At 38.9% G+C, this 17,605-nt stretch overlaps 1 protein-coding gene and 1 long non-coding RNA gene across 2 annotated transcripts in view; one reads left to right on the forward strand and one right to left on the reverse strand.

Annotated features, from left to right (window-relative positions):
• LOC115216355 (pikachurin) overlaps positions 1 to 17,605 on the reverse strand; it is a 700,561-nt gene that overhangs the window by 675,556 nt on the left and 7,400 nt on the right. The window lies entirely within an intron of this gene.
• LOC118765100 overlaps positions 16,785 to 17,605 on the forward strand; it is a 2,128-nt gene continuing 1,307 nt past the window's right edge. The window contains exon 1 of the long non-coding RNA XR_005000949.1: positions 16,785 to 16,952. This is a non-coding gene — a long non-coding RNA (uncharacterized LOC118765100). The remainder of the gene's footprint in view (positions 16,953 to 17,605) is intronic.

The following is a 17,605-nucleotide window of genomic DNA, read 5'->3' on the forward strand; positions in this document are numbered from 1 at the left end:
CTAACAAACAGATTAAGTCGATTATATCGACCCCAGTGCGTAACTGGTATTTAATTTATCGACCCCGAAAGGATGAAAGGCAAAGTCGACCTCGGCGGAATTTGAACTCAGAACGCAACGGCAGACGAAATGCCTATTTCTTTATTACCCACAAGGGGCTAAACATAGAGGGGACAAACAAGGACAGACATGGGTATTAAGTCGATTACATCGACCCCAGTGCGTAACTGGTACTTAATTTATCGACCCCGAAAGGATGAAAGGCAAAGTCGACCTCAGCGGAATTTGAACTCACAACGTTGCGCCAGACGAAATACCGCTAAGCACTTCGCCCGGCGTGCTAACGTTTCTGTCAGCTCGCCGCCTACAACCTGATGAGTATGACCACGTCATCATTTAAATGCCATGCTCTCCTCTGGGGTCTCTTGATAGTTAAGGTTATTTTTTCCCAAGACGTCTGTGCATGCGTGGTGTGTGTGTGTGTGGTGTGTGTGTGTGTGTGTGTGTGTGTGTGCGTGTGTGTGTGTGCGTGCGTGCGTGCGTGTGTGTGTGTATTCTTGTTTTCTATCTTTTTTTTCTCTTTTCCCTTTGAATCTCAACATGACGCACAGACAGTCGTAGTTTCCGCCAGCTAACCAATCAGTTATTTTCAGACCTGTCATTCGCTCGTATGCAGATGCACATACACACACTGGTATGGCTATAGCTGCAGTCTTGGGTGTGAGGTTAAGACGCTTGCTTTGCAAACACGTGGCATCAGGTTCAGTTCCACCGTGCGACACATTGCACAACTATCTTCTGCTATAGCCACAGGCTGACTAATGTCTTGCCAGTGAATTTGGTTGAATCTTGGGGTTAATAACCCGCGCTCTTAACCACTACGCCATATGCCTATGATGAAGGCTGGAGGGTATATCAGCCGAAACGTTGTGTTAACAACAAAGAAGATGAGGACAAATATCCATCAAATGTAAATAATGTAAATAATTACATAATTCCTAATTTCTTAAATATAGAACTGCATTTACTATGGTTTAGGGAATTTCATAGCAGCACAAGACTGTAATATATCGCTATTGATGAAATGAAATACTTTCTTGAAGTCAATAAATGTTAGACACGGTTTGTGAATTATAAATGCCAAGCTAACTGACAAACTGTGAGAACTTGGTGATAACAAAATAAATGACTGACTTATAGAGATGAAAACATATTATATTTATAACCCGGAAATTTAGATATATTGATCAACAGCCTCGCCTGAAACTAGTTGTAATGGAATCGTATCACTGACCAGGTCGCAGTTAGCGCGACGAAAATTTTGACACCAAATGATAAGTGTTTAAGTGAGGTTTAAGAGTCTTTGTGTGTTTTTGAAGGGTTAATATGTGTCCTCCACGCTGTAATTGTCTCAGTTTCAACATACGGTCTCAGATGAAACCGAATACCGGGCAAGTACATCGAAATAAATGTAATGTTTATTGGAAACGGATTAAATCACTTGTCAAGCAAGTACTTCTCCGAAATAAATGTAATATTTATTGGAAACCGTTTGCCTTTGAAACCAGCTGTGATCCTTCACAAGATATGATTTTTCTAGGAACAACATCCCCCCTGTAGGAATCCTGCTTTGTTGTTCTCGACGATAGAGTCAATATAAATACAAATCCCATGCGACAAGGTTTTATTGTAAACTATAGTTGCTATTAACATTAACGGGATTCCTCTGTAATTGATCATAAATATGAGGTTTCCTTTGTTTGGTGGAGGCGCGTTAATGTTGGGAGTTAAACATTATCGCGCCGATCCACTGGTGGTATCAGAGGAGAGAATACTTCTGTACAAAAACGGTGGACCACGTCAAACATTGCATTTCTGTCTCCCTTGCGACTCTTATAATTAGTACTGTGAAAACTGAATACATCTCAATTAGCTATGAAGCCGAGCTTCTTGTGTGACTGTATTGGTGATGTACTAAAGGAGGTCAACGAATCCAGATATTGTGGATCTGCGTTATTTAGTGAATGCAAATAAAACTGTAAGAGAGCGCCAGCAAGGGGCGCAAAATAGGAACTGGAGTGAATTTGCCAAAAAATTTAACCTTCCAGTTTATACAATTTCAAATTATTAAACATCAAATATGTTATAGTAGCTAAAAACACGGGGAATAACATCAACTCAAGTGGATGGTCGAGTTGTTTAAGAATAATGCTCAGCAAGGCGGCGAGCTGGCAGAAACGTTAGCACGCCGGGCGAAATGCTTACCGGTATTTCGTCTACCGTAACGTTCTGAGTTCAAATTCCGCCGAGGTCGACTTTGCCTTTCATCCTTTCGGGGTCGATAAATTAAGTACTAGTTACGCACTGGGATCGATGTAATCGACTTAATCCGTTTGTCTGTCCTTGTTTGTCCCCTCTGTGTTTAGCCCCTTGTGGGTAGTAAAGAAATAGGCATTTCGTCTGAGTTCAAACTCCGCCGAGATCGACTTTGCCTTTCCTCCTTTCAAAGTCGATAAATTAAATACCAGTTGCATACTGGGGGTCGATCTTATCGACTGGCTCCCTCCCCGCTAAAAATCCGGACCTTGTGCCTAGGGTAGAAAAGTATACCGGCTCTCTTCCGTAGCCACAATTATAGGTAAACACATTACGTGATGTCCTAGGACATTGTGCTCCGAGTGACGAGTCGACTATACGCCATTTAACCCCAACTCTCACTCCCAGTGAAGGTTCGTAACTTAGTGATATTCGGCTCCGCATCATAAGGTCGTGAGTTCAATTCCCGGTGACTCGTTGTGCCCTTGAGCAGGGTACTTTTTTCTCACCTTTCTCTAGCCCAGTTAGGTGGCAAAAATGAGTTGTACCTGTATATCAAAAGGCCAACCTCGTCACATTCTGTGTCAAGCCGAATCTCCCTAAGAGTTATATTCATTTCTCAGAGTGCTCAACCACTTTCGCGTTAAATCCACGAGAAGGCTTTTCTATTGATCGGATCAACTGGAACCTTCCTCGTCGTAAGCGACGGAGCGCCATTTTTATTTTATTTTTTAAACCCTGGTTTTCTCAATATCTGAATAAACTGAAAGGCACTGACGCAGAAACCTATCAAGTCTCAAACGAATTGTTTGCGTTATTTAGTTACGTTCCGCATTAAAAATCCAATCGGCGATGACTGCGGCAAACATCACTTTAAAGTTGATAAAATAAATATCAGTCAAGTATTGGAATCGATGCGATTGATTATACACCCACTCGGTAATTTGTGACCTTGAGTTAACGCCTGAAATCGATGGTAGAAACTCGTTACTGTGGTTTCGCTTCCGGTGAACTCTGATTCAACTGACCTGTGATAAAAAGCGTTCCAGCTGTGATTATCACATCGAATATATCATAGAGGTCGGACAAAATTATTTAGGGGCAATATACCTTTGAACATATATCCATTCTAGTGTATACACAAGGCTTGAAACTGGGGGGAGGGGGGAGAAGTCAATTATATCACACACCCCAGTGCTCAACGGGTACTTTTTTCATCGACTTTGAAAGGATTAAAGGTCAAGTGGACCTCGGGCGGGAATTTGAACTCAAGACGGACGAAATGTCGCTAAGCATTTTGTCCGGCATGTTAACGATTATGCCAGTCCTCCGCCTTATGCTTTCAAGAAATTATAGTTTCCAATTTTGGCACAAGGCCAGCAATTTCGGTGTAGGTGCGTTTACTACCTTGTAACTTAACGGTTCAGCAAAAAGAGACCGTTGGAATAAGTACTAGGCTTTAAAAAATAAGTAGGGGTGGGTGGGGTCGATTCATTCTTCAAAGCAGTGCCCCAGCATGGCCACAGTATAATGACTGACACACGTAAAAGATAAATAATAAAATAAATAAAACAAAGAAGACAACCTATTTTTTAAATTTATTTTCAAGAGAGACTTTAGATTAAAATATTCTTTTCTACCCTAGACACAGAATACCCACTTTTTTACTACCCACAAGGGGCTAAACACAGAGAGGACAAACAAGAACAGACAAGCGGATTAATTCGATTATATCGACCCCAGTACGTAACTGGTACTTATTTAATCGACCCCGAAAGGATGAAAGACAAAGTCGACCTCGGCGGAATTTGAACAGAGAACGAAAGACAGACGAAATGCCTATTTCTTTACTACCCACAAGGGGCTAAACACAGAAAGGACAAACAAGGACAGACAAACGGATTAAGTCGATTATATCGACCCCAGTGCGTAACTGGTACTTATTTAATCGACCCCGAAAGGATGAAAGGCAAAGTCGACCTCGGCGGAATTGGAACTCAGAACATAAAGACAGACGAAATACCTATTTCTTTACTACCCACAAGGGGCTAAACACAGAGAGGACAAACAAGGACAGACAAACGGATTAAGTCGATTATATCGACCCCAGTACATAACTGGTACTTATTTAATCGACCCCGAAAGGATGAAAGGCAAAGTCGACCTCGGCGGAATTGGAACTCAGAACATAAAGACAGACGAAATGCCTATTTCTTTACTACCCACAAGGGGCTAAACACAGAGAGGACAAACAAGGACAGACAAACGGATTAAGTCGATTATATCGACCCCAGTACATAACTGGTACTTATTTAATCGACCCCCGAAAGGATGAAAGGCAAAGTCGACCTCGGCGGAATTTGAACTCAGAACGTAGCGGCAGACGAAATACCGCTTGGTATTTCGCCCGGCGTGCTAACGTTTCCGCCACCTCGCTGCCTTGCTGAGCATTATTCTTAAACAACTCGACCATCTACTTGAGTTGATGTTATTCCCCGGTGTTTTAAGCAACTTAACGATTCTGCCAGCTAGCCGCCTTTTTCAGAGTAAAATATTGGAAATAACGCATTTGTTTTTCTAAAAAATATCTCTAGAACGTGCTAAGAAGATTGTCTCTGCAAATGCGCTGCTGAAAGTGGGGTTCGTCTAATACGCCCGTGCTTTCTTTTATAGCATCAAATCAGGTAATGTAATGATGTATCAGTAATGAAAGCGTATCACTTTCTATACTTATACTAAATTAAACTAAACTAATTATTAATTATCTTTATGATTTACTTGTTTCCGTCATTAGACTGTGGCCATGTTGTAGCACTACCTTGATATATATATTCGTTACTATCCTGTTTTTGTTACCATTTTTACCCCTCCGCCAAAAAATCTCAAATTTTATTTAATTTGATTTTCGCGGGAAGGAAAATTTCATCGAAGACATGTATCGCCTTGACCTTCGAAACGTGGAGTAGATGAAATTAAGGCGACTTAAGAAGGGGAATTTTCCTTGTTTTGTATGTCCTGTACTCTATTTTTTCGTTGTTTTAAAAAAATGTCCATTTCCTTGGTTTTGTGTTTATGTTTTCGTTTCTCATTGTATTCGACGTTTTTTTGGTGTCCTGTACCCATATATGCATGTATAAATACATGTAGAGGTAGGTACGTACATATATGTATGTATATATGCATATATTTTATTTATTTATTATTTTATATATATATATATATATATATATATATATTATATATATATATATGAAGATAGATAGATAGACAGATTTAAGTGTGTGTGTGTGTGTGTGTGTGTGTGTGGTGTGTGTGTGTGGTGTGCGTGTGTGTGTGTGTGAGTGAGTGTTTGTGTGTGTAAGAGATTTTCGCTTCCGAGCAAGTTCATTACAGACAGATATCCATACACACAAACACATATATATCCTCACGTGCGCACACGTACAAACGCGCGCACGCACACACGCGCACGCACACACGCGCACGCACACACGCGCACGCACACGCATAAACACGATTTATTGTATGTATTGAACCAGGAAGAGGAAGAAAGAGAAGCCTTATCGCTTTTTAATGTACGTAGCAGAGTGTTTAAATATATATGTGTATACATACATATATATATATATATATATATATATATATATATCCGTGTGGGTGTGAGTGTGTGTATGTGCCTGCGTGTGTGTGTGTGTGTGTGCAAACACGTGTAGTATACGAAAAAGTTTCCGGGTTTCCCTTTAAACTGTCACCCTTCTAAATTTCACATCTTCTTACTGTAAACAGGATGTTTGTTAGTTTTGCTTCGGGTGTGGGAAAGACGGATAAACGCTTGGAAAGCATAAAAGGGGAAGAGATACGGAGTGAAAGAAGGAAGCACAAATTCCAAGACAAAGGTTTCGAAACTCAGAACATAACAGAATAATGGTTTATAGACGGACAACGTGGAAGTTCAAATAATGCGTCTAAAAAAAACAAAAAGAAAAGTAAAAAAAGAAACTAAAAAAAAAACAATAAAATAAATGAGAAACGTAGAGTAGATATGACTGGGTGGTTAAGAAGCTCGCTCTGCTGCCATGTGGCTTTGGGTTCGGTACCATTGCAATGCATCTTAGGCAAATGTCTTCTACTGTAGCCTCGGGACGACCAATGCCTTGGGAATGTATTCGGTAGATGGAAACTGAAAGAAGCCCGTCCTACACACACACACACACACACACATATATATATATGTGTGTGTATATATATATATATATATATATATATATATATGTGTGTGTGTGTGTGTGTGTGTGTATACAACTGATATTTATTTCATCGATCCCAATAGGATGACAAGGAAAATCACCGTGACCAGAATTTGAACCGAGAATGTAAACAGCCGGAGAAAATACTGCTTAAAATTTTGTCTTGCCTGGTGATGATTCTGTCAGATTGCTACCTTAAAAACAACAACAGTAGTGGAGGCGCAATGGCCCAGGGATTAGGGCAGCGGACTCGCGGTCGTAAGAACGCGGTTTCGATTCCCAGACCGGGCATTCTGAGTGTTTATTAAGCAAAGACACCTAAGCTCCACGAGGCTCCGGCAGTGTGGTGGTGTGGGGGGGGGGGGGTGAACCCCGCTGTACTATTTCACCACAACTTTCTCTCACTCTTTCTTCCTACTTCTGCCACAAAGCAGAGGAACCATGGTGTAACCCACTAGGGTGTGGTAAAACTTTCAGACCCTAGTCTAGATTGCAAATCCTCTGTACCCCCGGATGGTTCAGCTCTCCACCCGTTAAAAGCCACCGTTTACGAAATGAGGATAACAACGTAGCTTTCGCACCCGTGCAACCGCCAGTCTATCGCGTGTGTTGGGTGGATCTTCAAATTGCCACACGCATTCTTAGTAGCTTAGAGTAGGCTCGAATTAGAGATTATTCTTTGTGGCTAATGGCGTGAGCCCTGATTGAAATCAGAACAACAACAACAGCATCAATAATAATGGTTTCGAATTTTGGCACAAGGCCAGCAATTTCGGTGGATGATCAAAGACGATTACACCAACCCCAGTGCTCAACTGGTAATTATTTTATCGAAACCTGGTGGAATTTGAATTCAGAACGTCAAAACGGACGCAATGCCGTTTAGCATTTTGTCCGGCGTGCCAACGATTCTGTCAGCTCCCTACCTTTACAACAACAACAACAACGATAGCCCTTTCTTATATTGGCAGAAGGCCTGAAACTTGTAACGGGAATTAGTTGCTTCTTACACTTTTGGGGTGCAACTCGGGTGCAACACAGTTTCCGTTCTTTTAATTTCCAGAATCTACCAGTCAAAGAACACAAACGCAACCTTAAAAAATATATATTATTTATTTTCTTATCTACAGAAAGAAATAAGGTGGTGTATGGGTATCCACTTGGGTCTGGATGTAGCAAAGCTGAACTTTAACGCTTGTAAGAATCTTACAAGTTCAGCAGCAAAACAGAGCTGGTCAAATATTAGGGTCCGGAGACAGCGAAGAAAATACGTCTGCAACAATGTCAACTAATGCCACATCATCATTTCCTTTCTTCAGTCTTTGCGCATGCCCGAAAAGGGCACTTCCCTTCTGCCTTTGCAGAAGGCTCCAAATCCGCACGCGCACACTGATGTATAACGTCACTACAAACTTTTGGGGAGGGGGTCTAGTCGATTACATCAACCCCAATGCTCCACTGATAGTAATTTCACGGATCTCAAAAGGATGAAACGCAAATTCGCCTTCAGCGGAATTTGAACCGAGAACGTAAACGTAAACAGCTCGAAGAAATGTCGTCTGTTGCGGCAACGATTCTGCCAGTTTTATTTTTTTGCTTTTTAACAACAACAACAGCAATAACAACAACAAGAAACCACCCCACCCCGTCCTACACACACACACATACACACACACCTGTCAAAGAAATCCTTGGAAAGAATAATAAAAAAAAAATAAATAGAAAGTGAATCTTTCCACCCACTCCTAAAAGACGAACGAACAAAAGAAAGGACCTCGGCAGCGACGAAAATTAATGACGCATTTTTCTTATTTGCTTTAGACCTAAGGGAAACGAAGCAGGAAACAAGCAATTAGCTGATCTCCTGCATAGTTTCGTGTTAAAAGGTGTGCTTGTCAGATAAGACAATCGACTGACTTGCGATGTTTCATGGCTTGCTAACCTCGTTTGTCACTTTACTCTGTGATATATGCAGACAAAAATAATAGGATGAATATTTATTTATTCCATAGACTAAACGCGTTAGAATCAATTACGAGATTTCATTATGGCTGTTGTTGTTGCTGCCGTTATCACCAACATCATCATCATCATCATCATCATTATCATTTGGTGAGCAGGGACCATCCATCAATCAGTACTTGCCTATTTTATTCCTAAGGTTTATTATTTGTTTTTTTCTTTTGGTTTGGTCAAGAGTTGCGACTGTATGTGTTGTGCGAGTGCGTGTGTGTATGTGTGTATGTATACTTCACACACACGCGCGCGCACGCGCGCGCACACACACACACACACACCACACACTCTCACCCCCCCACACACACACAAACACACTATTTTTTAGCCGAAAAAACCTCTCAAACTGGCTCTGAGTTCCACGTGACCGTTCATTAGACAGGTGTGATAATACAGACTATTATAAAATATGGATGGGTTAATTCGCGATTTTACAACCTAAAGGTAGAAATATATACGACACTAAAGGGAAGAAAGTGCACCAATGACCACCAGTATTGCTAGAAATAAGAGTCAAAACAACTCAATAGCTAACAAAAGCACTGTCTTATTTAGCTGACAAGGGAGGGGTGCAAGTTATAAACATTTAATGCATCGATTTTATAAATTCCATCCAAGGATTATTGTTATTATGGATCTATTCCTGGATCTGTTACGTCACCCGAAATAACTTCTAAAATACGAAATTTTGTCAAAAGCGTTCAAAGTAAACCGTGTTCTACGTGAGAAATTCCATCAGTATTCGAAGTTTCAAACTGTTTAGTTGAAAAAAAAAAAACTTATTTAAAAAAATCTGTGATTGAGGTGGAATAGATCCGTTATCCGACATTATATCGGTACAGTTTGATGCAACCACAAAAACTAGTTTGCCAGTCAGCATCATTAGACTGTGCCCGGCATAATGGAATAGGAGTTTAATTTGCATATTCAAAACGTTTCCTGTAAACAAAATAATATATATCTATATATATATATATATATATATATATATATATATATATATATAACCACCGTGATCACCGTGACCGACCAGGCTATCAGATGTTGCTACACATCGTCTGGTCACAATACGCTTCGCATTGTTTTACCTTCAAATGACGCCAACACCCTGGCTAAGCGAGCATGCCAATATATATATACATTATATATATTATATATATATATATATATATATATATATATATATATATATATATTATATATATATAATATATATACATACCGTTGTTCGAGTGTGTTTCTTTATATCAAATCCGTGTTTACCGATCTGATATATGTTATTCGATAAAATATATTTCCTACTGAAAGAATTGCAGACGCCCATATGATCGACCGAAACCGTTCAAAGCTGTGCTCCAGCATGGCATTGGTCCAAAGGATACATAAACATATATCTCTTGTTTTGGTCGAGACAGTCGCTTGCTACTTTGAGTTTCATTTGGGTGTTCACAGGATTTTCAAGCACGTTATGTCTCTCATAACTTGCTGTCGTAACATGCATGAAGGCCCTGCACACTCACTGGGAAACTCGGAGTAGTAAGATCTGAGATGATTAAATTAAAATATATCTTTAATCTTTACAATGCTCTTGAGTACTCCTTTTGTCGACTGTCAACATTGATCGTGTGTGAAGGTGGCGACCTGGCAGAAATTTTAGCACGCCGGGTGAAATGCTTAGCAGTATTTCGTCTGTTTTTACTTTCTGAGTTCAAACTCTGCCGAAGTCGACTTTGTCTTTCTTCCTTTCGGTGTCGATAAATTAGTTAGCAGTTGCGTACTGGGGTCGATCTAATCGACTCGCTCCCTCCCCAAAAATTTCATGCCTTGTACCTAGAGTAGAAAAAAAACATTGATCGTGTGTGTGTGTGAGAATGAATTACTAGTTCCTACGTAGTTTTATCATTGCGGTTATCTGGAATCCAGCATTGGATGTTCTAGATGCATTTGGATGCTTAACCAGAATGGATCATAAGGAAAACACGTTTTGGATCTTGTTACAGAGACTTAATGCATGCATGCATGCCTGTATATATGTGTGTATGTATGTAATCACCTGACTGACCAAGCTACCAAATGTTGTCGTACATCGCTAGTTACAATGTGCTTTTGCATTTGTTTAGCCCTCAAATGAGGCTACCTCACTTTCGATCGAGAGGCGGGACTAGAGCAACATGATATGAAGTGTTTTGTTCAAGAACACAACACATCGTCCTATCAGGGAATCGAACCCACGATCTAGTGATCATGAGTCCAACCGCCTAACCACTAGGCCACCCGCCTTCACATGTATGTATGTATGTATGTATGTCATAATGCACGCAAACTTCTGATCCACGTATGTTCCGTCGCCTTTTTCTGCTTTTGGCGTCGCAATTATAACATTCAAAATCTGCTTCTATTTTGCTGACATTATACTTCCGTAGCTAAAGCGTAAAATGTTTCACGTTTGCTGGCTGCCACATATTTAGATCAACGAGAACACACAAGGCCCAACTCTAGCATCGCTTGCGCTGTCTCCTCTTCATATACTCTAAATAGGCTGATGTCCACAGGAAAGCTGCCTACATACAGAAGTAAACCACCCGTATGAGTGGCAAATATATCAACAAACCAAGGGATAACACCAACCAGTTACAATTATTGGATCTTTACCTTTTGACCGACAGATTTAAAAAATAATTTTTTTGTAACTAAACACTTTCAAACTTTGGACATTTGTAGAATGTGTCAAATAAAACATCTTTTACTCTTAGCATTTTTGAGAAAAACTTATATTTATAAAGTAATTTCACGTTAAAGTTGTCCTATTTCGGTAATTTCAACCAATCAATGACGTATTCAGCTGAATAAAATTACTGCCGTTGTTTGTCAATAACAACTATCGGTGGAGTAATTTTCGTTTGTCACTGTTATGACATCGTTCGTGCGTTTGTACTGGTTTTAGCTTTAAGGTGTTAGGGTTAGGGTTGTCATAAATAACAGTAGTAAATGAAATATACACCGCCGGAAGTTCTTGTTGACAAACAACAGCAGTAATTTTATTCAGCTGAATACACGTCACTGATTGGTGGAAATTACTGAAAGAGGCCAACTTTAACAAGAAATAACTTCGTAAATATAAGTTTTTCTCAAAAATGCGAAGAGTAAAAGATGTTTTATATGACACATTCTACCAGTGTCCGAAGTTTGAAAGTGTTTGATTACAAAAAAAATATTTTTTAAATCTGTCGGTCAAAAGGTAAAGTTCCCAATTATTTCCAAAGAGCTTAAATGAATAACGATAATCGCTTTTCAGTATCCATTCCACAGACACTGATTTAATAATAAACTACCAAAGAAGTTTTTCACCACTAACAACAATATTTACTTTCTGAAGCGGCTACAATTTGATGATAGCATCACTGCAGTATTCTGCCAGGTGATACACGAGGAGAATTAAATATACAACTGGAGTACGCTAGGCATTCATTAGAAAATGATTGTCTGGAAATCAGCCCACACCTGGCAACAAGGTACACACGCGGTTAACTTCCTTAACTTCCTTATCAACAATATGGACATTTGTTTATGGGCTTACGTGGTGTATATACCATATAAGGTGTAATAAATGTAATGGAGCTTACAACAGGAATACAGTTTACAAGCTGAACAACTGCGTTGGATAACATACTTAATAAGGCTGTCCACACAAAATGAATGAATGAACGAATAAACAAATAAAAACCCATCATAGGCAAGATACTGTAGTCACTATATGCTCATTACGTTCTGAGTTCAAATTCCACTGGGATTAAATTTTCCTCCTTTCGAGGTCGTTGAAATAAAGTACCTGCCAAGTACTGGGGTCATTGTAACTGATTAACCTCTACCCCTAATATTGCTTGTCTTGTACCAAAATCTGAAATCATTATTCTAATCTTAAACATCACGGAACGGAATATTGGCAATTCGCGGTTTAAAGAAACTAACTATATAATTTAACTCCGTCTGCGAACAACAGACAAGAGTTATGTCATTCTAATTGATTTCTATAAATAACAATACCAATATATGTATTTGAACCGCAGCTGGTCTTCATATATCTGTGTCGATCAGAGCTGAGTTTATACTACGTTATTTTCTCTCTTAATAACATTTTATATTGATATATAAGATAAACGTGTAAAATGGTTGATATTACTCTACTTCGGTATTCACTCTTGTATATCCATCTTGTATTATAGTATTTTTTTCCCTAAAACTATATTCACTCTCTCTCTCTTTGTTTGTCTGTCTGTTTGTCTCTCAATAACGCACGCCCAGACATGCACTCATACACGCACACTCACCCATACACATCTATAAATACACAATGAAGTTCCAATCAACTTCGTTTCACAATCAATTTGACTCAGTTCCTAGTACTGTCACGCCATCAATAATTGTAAATGTTCCGTTACTATTTTAAAACTTGCCTTAAGATAATAACTCTATTCCACACACATACACACGCACACACACATATTAGAGGGTGTGTCATTAATTGGCCACAATATTCTTATAACATTTTCATGGAATTGAAAAATTACTTGCTCGCGCATCACGGTACTTGGCGCCCTCTGACGACTACATCGTAGGCTTGAACCTGAAACCTTAATTAAATTGTTATTACTTTAAGCATTGGCGCCACTCCTTACTGTTTGGTATAATGGAGAGTAGCATTTTGACTGACCCATTTTCCTCCAAGCCGAAAATATATCAAGGGCTAAAACCTTTCGAAAGCTCTTATTAATTCAAAGAAAATATTTATTGCTTACGAATGTCAGTAAATGTTCCGAAAATTGTTTCAAATCTAGTCGTAAAAGTATTACGCATTAAGAAGTAACCGGGCGTCTGACCAGACTTAAAAGTATCCTGCATGAAGAAGAAACCGGCCACGTCTCGAGTGGATGATAGCATCGAAGCAGTCCATGATATAGTGAGAATTTACAAAAAGAAGAAAAAAAAAAAAAAGACGAAGACGGGTGTGTAAACAACAAACAGATGTATTAGTTTAACGCTCGGGAAGTGAGAAAGTCTTTTACGTTTCGAGCCTGTGCTCTTCGACAGAAAGGAATACAGAAATAAACAGGGAGAGAAAATAGAAACAGGTTTAGTGGCTAGCGATCTATCCATGATATAGTTCTAATGAACGGACGGTTGACTATTAATGAAGTAGCTTAGATGTGTATTAGTGTTTTACTCTTTTACACGTTTCTGTGATTTGACTGCGGCCATGCTTTAGTCGAAGAAATCTCCCCCACTCCAGGACTTATTATTTGTAAGCCTAATACTTATTCTATTGGTCTATCTTGCCGAACCGCTAGTTTCGGTGACATAAACGCACCAAGATCGGTTGTCAAACGATGGAGGGACAAACATACATACACACACATAAATATATATACATACATACACACACACACACATATATATAATATATATATATAATATATATATATATATATATATATATATATATTATATATATATATATATATATATTATATATATATATATATATATATACGACGGGATTCTTTCAGTTTCCTATTGAATGAAAACAGTATTGTCTAGTATACCCAAGAGCAGTGATTCCCAACGTAAGGCATACGCCCCACCAGTGAGGCATGAGGAAAATTGTGGTGGGATATGGGATCCAAAATTTTTGGGTTTTTCTCTTAGTGGGACATGGAATTGTGGAAATCTTTTTTTCACAGCAAACATACTACACCCATACTTTTTTTCCAACCACCGATGGAGTATACTTTTTTCTGGGAAGTTATAGTGGGGCCTGGAGGAACATAGGTTGGGAAACATTGCTCTAGAGCCTGTAAGATTGCATTGGTCAGATGAAAAAGTACTGACAGTCGAATCCATATCTCTTGAAGACGGGGTCAGCAGTGTTTCGTATCGGACACCGTTGGAGCGGAGGCATTTGCGATTTGACCAAATACATAAATTATACCCTCATCAGCTGTCACACCTACCACTGCAAATCAAAACGTTAAATAAAAACAAATAATGATACACTGAATTGTATTCGAAACCGCGGGCACATATGGTACATCTTTCCACGTTTGTCATGGGGGAGGATGTCGTAAGAAAAAAAAAAGACTAATAAATGAATTATAACGTTCGTTACAAATGGAACGGATGGTGGATTCGCTGACACAAACTCGAAGCGAAAATTCTTACGTTATATATAATTCTTTATTGCCCACAAGGGGCTAAACATAGAAGGGACAAACAAAGGGATTAAGTCGATTACATCGACCCCAGTGCGAAAGTGGTACTTTATTTATCGACCCCGAAAGGATGAAAGGTAAAGTCGACCTCGGCGGAATTTGAACTCAGAACGTAACGACAGACGAAATACCGCTAAGCATTTCGCCCGCTAACAAGTCTGCCAACGCCGCCTTCTTACGTTATATATTTTCTTGGTCACCCCTACCTTTTCCTGTTGTCATTTGCTAGGGTCAGGCACCCTCGTATTTTTTCTGTTCGCTGGTTCTATGTTCAAAGGTACAAGTACAACAATCCCTCGACTATCGCGGATGTTACGTTCCAAAACCTCCCACGATAGGTGAAAATCCGCGAAATAGAAACAGCTTTGTACTGTTTATTTATTTTAAAAATTATTTTTATAATTTGTACATATTTATTTTATTATAAATAAAAAACAACGCCACGGAAGAATCGACGTAAGCTTAAACAATAAACCGCGATGGGTGAATCGCGATATGGCGAGAAATTACCGTACATAAATCCGTATGAAAAATAAGCGACCTCGCAGAACAGCCATGTAAATATAGGCGATAGTCAGTGTATTTAGGATAGCTGAGTATTGTAAATGATCGCTGCGGTGCGTTCCTGAGGTACAGGCAGAATCTTCGACTGAATATTGACAGTGACATCACAGATCAATCTGTGATATGTATAATACAGTTTACAATTGAGCGTACCGTGTTATTCCAGATCAGTGATAAACGAGGCTACACATACTACAAACACGCGTGTGCAACAACTGATGTATCTAGTAAACAAGGTATGCATGTATGTTTATATGTATGTGTATGTATGTGTGTATGTATGTATATATGTGTATGTATGTATGAATGTGTATATGTATTTATGTGTATGTATGTATATATGTATGTTTATATGCATGTACATATTTATGTACCTATGTTCGCATGTATGTGTGTGTATATATATATATGCGAGTGTGTGTGTGTGTGTTGTGTGTTCTGTGTTCTGTGTTTGTGTGCGTGTATGTAAGTATATATATGTACGTATGTAGAATTGTTATATCAGCTTATACACCCAATGCTCGCTTTTCTTTCTCATAGGTGAGATATTAAGTATCAAGTTAACAATGTAGATCACATCAAAAACACACCCACACATAGATGAGCACATCTACACACATACACACATACACACGCACGCACGCACATTTATGTATGTATGGCGTTATTCAGTTTTATTTCAAGATTTCTTGCCAGTAGAAAAAGAGCCGGTTTCTAACCGAGATCCAAGGGCTCCTTCATTGGAATTTCAACATCAACAGCAGGGTATTTTTGTATGTGTGTATGTATGTACATATGAATGTATGTACGTATGTATGTCATTCAGTTTTATTTCAAGACTTTTTGCCAACAGAGAAAGAGCCGGTCTCTAACCTAGATCTAAGGCTCTTTCATTGGAATTTCAACATCAACAACGGTATTTTTGTATGTATGTATGTATGTATGTATGTATGTATGTATGTATGTCATTGTTCAGTTTCATTTCAAGATTTCTTGCCAACAGAAAAAAAGGGCCGGTTTCTAACCTAGATATAAGGTTCTTTCATTGGAATTTCAGCATCAACAACAGGGTAATATGTATGTATGTATGTATGTATGTATGTATGTATGTATGTATGTATGTATGTATGAATGTATGTATGTCATTGTTCAGTTTCATTTCAAGATTTCTTGCCAACAGAAAAAAAGGGCCGGTTTCTAACCTAGATATAAGGTTCTTTCATTGGAATTTCAGCATCAACAACAGGGTATTATGTATGTATGTATGTATGTATGTATGTATGTATGTATGTATGTATGTATGTATGTATGTATGTATGCAGATCTGTATGTTTTGCTTTATGTATGTAATCTCATGCATGTAGTTACATATTTAGACAAGTATGTAGGCATGTATGTCATTATTCAGGTTGTTTCAAGATTTCTTGCCAGTAGAAAAAGACCCGGTTTCTAACCGAGATCCAAGGCTCCTTCATTGGAATTTCAACATCAACAACAGGGTATTTTTGTATGTGTGTATGTATGTATGTATGCATGTAATGATGTGGATACGTGCATGTATGTATGTAGGTAAGTAGGTAGATAAGTAGGTAGGTTGGTAGGTAGGTAGGTAGGTAGGTAGGTAGGTAGGTAGGTAGGCTGATAAGTAGGTAGGTAGGTAGATAAGTAGGTAGGTAGGTGGGTGTGTGAATACGTATGTTAATAGGTATGTATGTAGGTAGATAGATAGGTAGGTGGGATTGGATAGGTAGGTACGTAGGTAGTTAGGTAGGTAGGTAGGTAGGTATGTGTATTTATGTATTGTGTGTTTCCACTATCCAGATCCACTCATTCACTCACAAAGCATTGATCAGCCCGGAGCGACAGTAGCAGCCAATTGGTCAAAGTATTATGCAGTGAGATTGAACCCGAAACCACCTGATTGCAAAGCGAGTCTCTTGACCACTCAGCTATTTCCGCCCTTGTATATTAAAGACTAACATTCATATTTTGAAGGAGACGCAAAAGAAACTAAGTACAACAAGATAAGAATCCTCTCTGAAAGCCTGAATAAAAACACAAAATTTAGGTGACAGCATCATCATAGGTTACATTCGGCATAGGCTATCGACCACTTCTTTTCATTCGTCACGACTCTCGACTTATCATAATCATAGTAACTTTATAAGAATCTTTCAGGAAAATCTTTTGAATAAT

Source organism: Octopus sinensis, linkage group LG10, assembly GCF_006345805.1.
Source record: "Octopus sinensis linkage group LG10, ASM634580v1, whole genome shotgun sequence".
NCBI classification, from domain to species: Eukaryota; Metazoa; Mollusca; class Cephalopoda; order Octopoda; family Octopodidae; genus Octopus; species Octopus sinensis.